The sequence below is a fragment of the Sciurus vulgaris genome (assembly GCF_902686455.1).
Source record: "Sciurus vulgaris genome assembly, chromosome: 2".
NCBI lineage: Eukaryota > Metazoa > Chordata > Mammalia > Rodentia > Sciuridae > Sciurus > Sciurus vulgaris.
This window is the reverse complement of record NC_136462.1, coordinates 99,466,058-99,474,362: the sequence shown is the minus strand read 5'-3', so window position 1 is coordinate 99,474,362 and position 8,305 is coordinate 99,466,058. Positions and strand designations below refer to the sequence as shown.

Genomic DNA, 8,305 nt, shown 5'->3' with positions numbered 1-8,305 from the left:
TCAGAATTGGATGCTCAAGCATGGCTTCTCTGAGATACTGAAGTAAGGCCAAAATAGCGAAGAATAACCAACCAGTCGAAATCTGGAGAACAAAGTTCCATGTCGAGGGGACATCAAGTGAGAAGACCCTCACATGGGATCAAGCATGGAGTGTTTGATCATACACACAGTGTGACTGCAATAATATGATCAAAGGGAACACAGAACAAGGTCAAATTGCAAGATGGGCAGACTTCTCTGGGCCTCAAGGGTCATAGAAAGAAGCTGAATTTTAAGTAGAAGAGATATGCTGGGTTTAGGTCATTCTAGCTCTCAAGAGCCCACTTGTTAAATTTCAGGAGTTTTGTAAACTGGTCAATATCAAGTTGGCAGTTTGCAGAAGTATTTATACCATGAAAATTGGCAGTTATTACAAATTCAAACTCTTTTCCCTTCTTCTAGATTGCCCTCCAAGATAGCCAGTTGTCAGACATTTACCAGCATGCCACTGATGTATGTGCAGTTTAAGTGCAATTGAAAGTCATTCACTGGAGGGTTTAAGCAGGAAGATGACGTGGCTTGGTTTACATTCTGTTCAATATCTCTGGCTGCTGTGTGGAGAATGGCTCTTGGGGGCTTGGAGTGGAAGCCAGGGGAACTCAATAACAGAGATTCAGACCCAACTCTGTGGCCCCCAATCCAGTGATGAGCATTTAGGTTGCTCTTACCTGTTGGTCATTGTAAATAAGGCCCCCACGAACACAGTGTACAACTACCTTTTCAAGTTCTTGCTTTCAATTCTTTTAGTTTTATACCCAGAAGTGGGACTGCTAGATCTTAGGATAATTCAAATTCTAGTTTTTGAAAATGTACCAATTTACATTCCCTCCAGTAGAGCACAGGGTTCCCATTGCTCCCCATTCTCTCTCCCTATTGTCGTTTTCTGTGTGTTTGTTTCAATAGTAGTCGTTCTGATGGGTGTGAGGTGGTTGAAAACCAACTTTTAATCCATATTCTCCAATTGGATTGATTCTGTATCTAGGCTTGTTCTTCTATGCAGAGGAGTCAGATGGGGAATTCTCACAAAGTTTATATCTGGCCTATGGAGTTCAAGTGAAACAAAGACATCAGCCCTTTCCTCAACAGCACAGGGTTTACCTGTCTGATTTAAACATTTGTCTCTACCAGCATGGGCTTTAAATCTCAGAGCATTCGGGGAAGCTGGGATGGGTGGGTGCCCTGGCTTCCCAGCATCCTACTTCCTCCGCTTCCACTTTCCCACTTAGGGTTTCCTGCCCTCTGATCTCAGGGTTACCCCAACACCCAGAAGGGTGGGAAGTGAGGAGGGGACTAACTCCCACACACATTCTTCAAAAGTGGCATCTTTCCATGGCTGTTGAAAAGATATTGTAGAAAGTAATGAGAAGAAGAAAAGAGAAAGAAATATCAGACCATGAGGCAAAACAGAAGGCAGGCAGAGGAAAGTGTCTTCTCTGAAGGGTTGCTTCCTCCCTGCCTGCCCCAGCCTCCCTCCCATCTTTATCTTTCTTACTTCTTCCTTTTCCTTATCCCTGTGCATCCCACTCCCCAGGATAAACAGGTAGCCAGGCCCAGCAGCCAGACAGTGCCAGGAGAAGCTGGCGATGAAGTCCCCCTTACAGTCAGCTAACACCTTCCTTCTCTGAATTCTTCGGACATGACAACATGAACTGTCTTCCATCTCTCTCATTCAAACAACTGATCCTGAAGACTCAACTTAGGCTTGAAAATCAACCTCCTGCATCCCCTGTCAGGGCTCCATCTTTTATCCCACAATCTTGCACACACTGAGGGTTAGCCATGGTTCTAGAAAGGTTGTATTAACACCCCAGAAATCAAATTTATTTGCATTTACCTCAAGAAAGAAATAATTTATGAATAGTGAACATGTATTCTATATGGTTTTCATGGAAAATAAAATATATTGGCAAAGTATTTCATCATCTAGCTAAAATCTTTTATGTATGGACTTAAATAACTCATAATACTTTTTCAGCTCATAATATGGAGGCATCATCTATATAGGCAAAGCAGAGCAAACAGTTGAGGATATTCTCCTGTGATTGACAGATGGGTTAGGAAAGGTGCCCTGAACTTGCCACAAACCTAGGCCCTGGCAAGCACAGTGCAGAGCAACTGGCAGTTTACAAAGTGAGAGGAGGACCTTGTTCCAAGTGATCAACTCAGATTCCATGTCTCTGGTACCTCTACTCACTGGGTCACCCCTCTTCCACCAGGTCCTAGGATCTGTGATCGGTGCCTCAGTTGTCTCTCATCTTTCATACAGATTTGCTTCTTCCCATGACTTAGATGGGGCAGCAGCTGTGGAATGGCTATCACAGGGAAATTAACTCAACAAAGCTGGAGTATTGGGATGATGAACCTAGAGAATATGTTGTGTAAGGGGAAGTAGGTGGAGGAAGAGCGAGTCACATGATGGGTTGGAGAAGGGACAAGGATGTGCTGAAGTACATTAACCCTGGCACACTCTGGAGCAGTGCATGCCTGAGACTTGGATTGATGGCCAGGACTTCTAGAACACAGAGTCTTCTGCATGACAGACATGTGGAAGTTAGACCCTAAACTCTAGGGCTGTTCTAGCATAATCAATGACACAAAAATGGCATTGTCCATTATCCATTTATGGCATTATCCAGGTATCCTCAGAGGTCTCAGATAGATTTTGAAACAAATGCATTTATTATTTTCCCCAAGTATTTGCTCCACATGATTTTCCACCAGTTGTTTTACCTATGCCTGAATTGACATAGGATTATCCTAAGATTCTATTCTTCTGTACATTTCTAGAAGATTCTATTTTAATTCTTTCCAAAAATCTAAAGTTACTGAACACCTTAATAATAAAATTTGTTAATATGTATCAGTTCCTAGGGTTCTCACTATAGTGCTACCAGTGCTATTTCTTCAGAAGAGTTGATTGCTTCTTTCCCAGGATGCTGGCCATGTCCCTAGATATCTCTCCTGTGGTTTTTGTTTTGACACTTGGCCAGTATCTACAGCTTTGGTGCTTTGCAATGAAGAAAACTCTGCCCCTAACAGTGTGCTAAGGAGGGCATTTAAGGCCGTGTCCACAGATTGTCGGGAACAGACTGCTCCATTCCTGTGCTGCAGCCACTGCCCCACAAGTTCCTCCTGCTTGGCAGTCACATTTGTACTGTGGGTGACCAGCATGTGAAATGGATCTTTATATACATGATCTCAGTGATTTTTACCAGACAAAATATTGAGCAAGTAAAAGGTGTGATGCAGTGAGGCATTAGGAGTTGTAACTCCTAAGAGGAAGAGGCAGGAACACAGGGCAGTGGTGCTGAGGACACACGGGGGACACGCAGGAACCATGGCTTTTAGAAACGTGAGACTGGTCAGGGCAGCAGGGTTTTATTCAAACTGTGACCCAGGTGACTAAGTGAATAAAGCCCCAACTGTATGTGCTTTTACCAATCCTCCAAGACAACCTCATCCCTTGTGGTGATTGCATTGTGACTACATCTTAATTTTATTGTAACTATCACTGACTTTGTGGTATAAAAATCTTCAGTGTGGTTTGGGGTCTTTGTTTTAGATGTGCCATCAAATGCCCTAGTAGTTTAAAATGTGTTTGAATGATGTGACTATATCAAATTACCATAAAGTATGTTTGAAGCGAACAGGAAATTAGGGACACAAGCTGGAGTCTTTTAGGCCAGTGGTATTTGTCATTCACAGTCAACATCATTCCTTATCATTTCTCTTCAAAACTGTTCTCTGAAGGCAATTCCAAAAGAAGTCATTCTAAAAATGTTCTGAGCAGTGGCAACATGATCAGAATAACACTATGACCCCTCAACTCAATGTGGAAGTTCTAGAATGTCAGCCAAAAAGACAGGCACCTTCCTTTAAGATTACACCTTGTTCAGGCACTTTGTACTGGATACTCCTTTATTACGTCAGGGTATTTCCTAATCTGAGGACAATTTTGAAACCAGATTGCTAATGTACCTAATACTTTAGGTAAAAGAAATTACTATTTTTTAATGAAATAAAATGCCACTTGTTTTGTAGCTGAAGGCAAAGCAAAAACATGAAATGCAGTTAATATTTGAAGCTGAAAAAAAAAAAAAACAGGAAACATCAAGGAAAGGTGATGAGCTACCCATGGTCCATTCTTGCCCTGTCCCCCAAGAGTCAACCCCTGTTTGTTGCCAATTTTGTCAGTAATGCAACTTGGATGTGGAGTTTTAGAACAACTTTGGTAAAGTTGCATATAAAGGTAATAATGTGCTATCGTTCCTTTACTTTTTGTTATTTGATCACCTGAATCTGTTCAAGTTTAAAGTAGGAGGACAATCTCTGCAGGAGGGCTGAGAAACTCAGTACTGTTCCTTAGCACATCGTGGTCATTGGTGAGCGAGTACATTTCTTTAATGTGATTGTATCCTTTGGCAAGTGTGATGTTGAAAAATAAAGTGTTATGGATTTTTCTTTTTCTCTCCTTGTGGAAACTGTCCATATGTTACAAATCACTATCTGTTGTAGTTGCGAAGATTTATTTTATCTCCAGAGAACCCAGAATCAAGAGCATCTAGTGCTTCTCAAAGTGTGTGCACAGTCTGAGGCTGCTCTGCAAACTGGAGTTCCTGATGAGACAAACACAGACATGGAGGTGGCATTTAGCAACAAGTGACGTGACCACTTCACTTGAGCACACAATCAGAACTTATCTCAGTGAAGCTGCGTTTGGTGGTTTGGGTTTGTTTGTTTGTTTGTCTTGGATTTCATTTTCTGGTAATTTATTTTTACTATTATTTTAAAATCTCAGTTCATGATGAGTTGGAAATTAACAGAAATAATTTGTTCCTTACCACAAAAACCTTGACTTAGATTCTACTGGAGCTGAATAGATATGTACACTGTGTGTGCTCCAAAGTAAATAATAAAAATTCTTTGCAAACTCTTTTTTCTCCAGATAATACTAGGGTTGAACATGAGGTCATGTTAACAGCAATAGCCATGTTTGACTGGTTCTAATGCCTGCCCCTGTTGGTTCAGAAACTCTAGCCCCACCTTTCCCTTGGGAATCTCTAGGCTCCACAGGCATCCACCTTTGGACCACAGACGTTTTATGGGCCTCCACAGACTCTCTTGTTCCCAGCTTTCCTTGGGACCTCAGCTATTTCCTCAGTGGAAACTGCCAGCAGCCATGACGATCTTATGTCTTGACCCCTGTGACTGGCTCAGCTTCCCCCGGACTGAGGGCCTGATTCCAGCTCATGCTCCATCATGCCTGCCATTACTCAAGCAGCTCTGTCCCTGGATTCCATTACTTGAGCCTCAGCAGCTCTGTCCCTGTGTTCCATCCCTCTCACAGCCTCTGGGACTCCTGAAGTATTGTGTTTAGGCAGGGAGCCTGCTTCCCTAGCAGCTACTAGGACATCAGTCACCCAACCTGCAGGGTAAAACAAGATTCAGGAAGAAAACAACAGGTAAGTTCCTCTATCCCTCCATCTCTAAGTTCTAATACTTGGTGGTTCTGCACATTGTAAAAAGCTTTTCCCAAACATCTTGGTTTTCTCTGTCACTGTTATCTGTGTGGTGGGTGTTAACATCCTCATCTTATAGAGAGGGAATCTGAGGTTAGGGAAGATGAGATTCATCCAGAGCTTAACTCCAAATAAACCCCACACAGGTACAGACCAGACTCAGCTTATACTAGGATCCAAACCAGGAGGCCTGAGCAGGGGATGTGTAGAAATCCATAATAATCCAGGTACAGAATTGTTCCAGAAGAAGAGAAGCTGCTCCTATTAGGAAGAAGAGGTGAGCCCACCTTCACTGAGACCACCTTGCTCTCAACCTCCAGTGTCTGGGATACTTCCAGTCCCATGAGTTTCCTTTGGGACAAACCCTGGGGGTAGGGTGGTCAACCTGGCCCTGTGTCCCAGCCCAACCATGTATAGTGTAACCGTGGACCTAATAGCTCTCAGGTCTCAATTCTTTCATACAAATGTAGGTGATAGAAATGATTTCCTTGAAGAGTTGACTCTAAGACTCACAGAATGCTTTATAAATTATCACATTATGCCAAGGTTCATTATTACATCAGACTCCATCTTTAGTGCCCAGCAAATTATCATATAAGCTGTGGGTTTCTGTTTCTTCTCTCTTTCTAAATCCTGGGTTTGCTCTTACCAAGTGGGTCAGTGGGAGGCTGGTGCCAATGCCAAGAAGTGCAGCCCGGTTTTCTTTCTGAACCATGATATTTCCATTCTCAGTTACTGTGAGCCCAGGGGCCTTGAACAAAGGTGGTTCGGCTCTGAGAGGATGAGCAGCACCTGGTGCCAAAACTCTACCCACTGGGGCAGACTGGTCAGTCAGGTCACGTTCAGGGACAGGGACCTGAGGAGGAGGCCTGGGGTGAGAAGGTGAGGTCCAGTGAGGAGACCTGAGGAAAACAGTTAAAGGATATACAGGTGGGGGGTTAGAACCAAAGGGCCATTAGACATGGCAAATGAGGAAACAGGTGCAGGGAGGCTGACTGCTACTTGAACAGGTGCTCCTGCTGGGACTGGAACCCAGGTCTCCCAAGTCCTATTCTAATTCCTTAAAAAATGACCATTAGCTCTCACTCTGCCTCCACCCTGTACTGAGTGACCACACAGCCAGATTTGCCAGGAGAGAGATCAGTTAGATGTCCACAGCCTACCTAAGACATTCATGTTTGTCAGAGAACAGGTACCAGTTTGGGGTTTGTGTGATATACCACTCCTCTAAAATGACAGAGAGGCCAGGTGGCCGCCCCAGCTGCACTCTCATAGAGGATGCTCTTCCAAGGACCTGGAAGAGAAACCTGCTATGCTCGGGTCCGCCAGCAGGAGGGAGCCATGGAAAGGGGGCACATCCTGCCTTGGTTTTCAGCAGAGCCTCTAACTAAACCACGCTCCCAGTCAGGGGCTAGTAGGTGAGAAGCCAGTTCAGCTGGTATTATCATCTGATAAAATGAAAATACCCGAAACCCCCATTTACTCTATCATTTCAAATCCTTAGTGGCTGGCTCCAATCAGGGTACTAGAGCCTAAGTTATAACCTGGCCATTGAAGAGCCGTGACCTTGGAAAAATTACTCTCTATGCTTTGGTTTCCACACTTAAAAATGGGGGAACCAGAGTGTTTGCCTATTGGGGTTACTGAGTTAAACAAACTGAAAATGACTGCCATATAGTAAGTACTCAATACATACTAGCCAGCCATAGTAGTGATTTTTACTTCATTAACTTAGCCTAAATATATATTGAGCACCTACTATGCCTAAGACCCTAAACCAGGTGTTTTTAGGAGACAGAATAATGAATGAGACACTCTTTTAAAAATATTGCAGTTCTTATTTTTTGTCTTTATGTATTATCTTAACAACAGTAACACTATAATCTCATTTCTTTTATTGTCTCTGTTACGAGGAAGCTCAGCACCCAATCTGAAGGCCAGTTTTTACTGTTGTTTTGATCCTGTGACCACCATGCTTGCAGCCTTGTTTTTGTTTGGTTCTCAGATTCTGTCCATGCTCATATTTTACTAAGTCACTGTATGAATCTTTGACCCAACCTGCTCCATCCAGTGGTCTGAGCTTGCTGCTTTACTGATAGAAAGTCAGAGTGGAGTACTCCGGGGACAGGAGAACCTCCAACTCCCCAAAATAATTTTTTACAGTTAAGGAAGTGACTAATGGGGCATGAGGGGAAGCAAGAGGAAGCAGGAACAGCAATAATCGAAATGCTTTTGAGAAAGACAGGATGGAGGGCTCTGCAGAAAGAGGCAAGTTGTGAAAATAAAGACTCTGCCAAAAGTCAACCTATCGTGGGGGCAAAGAAGAGGAAGGGAGGGGGCAGAGGTGAGAGCTGGAAGGCACAGGTTAGTAAAGAAGTTGCTTCGCATCCATTTCAGGTGCAGAGCACAGGAAGGGAAGCCAAATAGCAATAGGTTTTTCCTGGAGGGACAGAAAGGATCAGGGAGCAGAAATCATTGCCTCCGGAGTGGAAAAACACTATCAACTGAATGTCCCAAGGGAGAAAAGTGATGGGGTCAGTTGCTGAGGCAGCTGAACTTCCAAGGTCCCCCAGATTGGGGACCAGCCTCGGGAAGTTGATGCTTATATCCCCTCATCCTTGAGCCAGTCTATGGCCAGGATGTGTTTATAAGGAGCCAGTCACATGTATATGTAAGAAAAACAACAGGTCAGCTATTGGCCCTGCTTAGCACTCGTCAAAGAGACCTGCAGATGGGCTGGCACACTT

At 43.6% G+C, this 8,305-nt stretch overlaps 1 long non-coding RNA gene across 1 annotated transcript; it reads left to right on the top strand.

The window, feature by feature from the left end:
- The first annotated feature begins 5,208 nt into the window (after positions 1-5,208).
- LOC306655511 lies at positions 5,209-7,681 on the top strand. Its single transcript, XR_013762276.1, has 3 exons — positions 5,209-5,501; positions 5,705-5,835; positions 7,564-7,681. It is a non-coding gene; the product is annotated as an uncharacterized lncRNA (long non-coding RNA).
- The last annotated feature ends 624 nt before the right edge of the window (positions 7,682-8,305 follow it).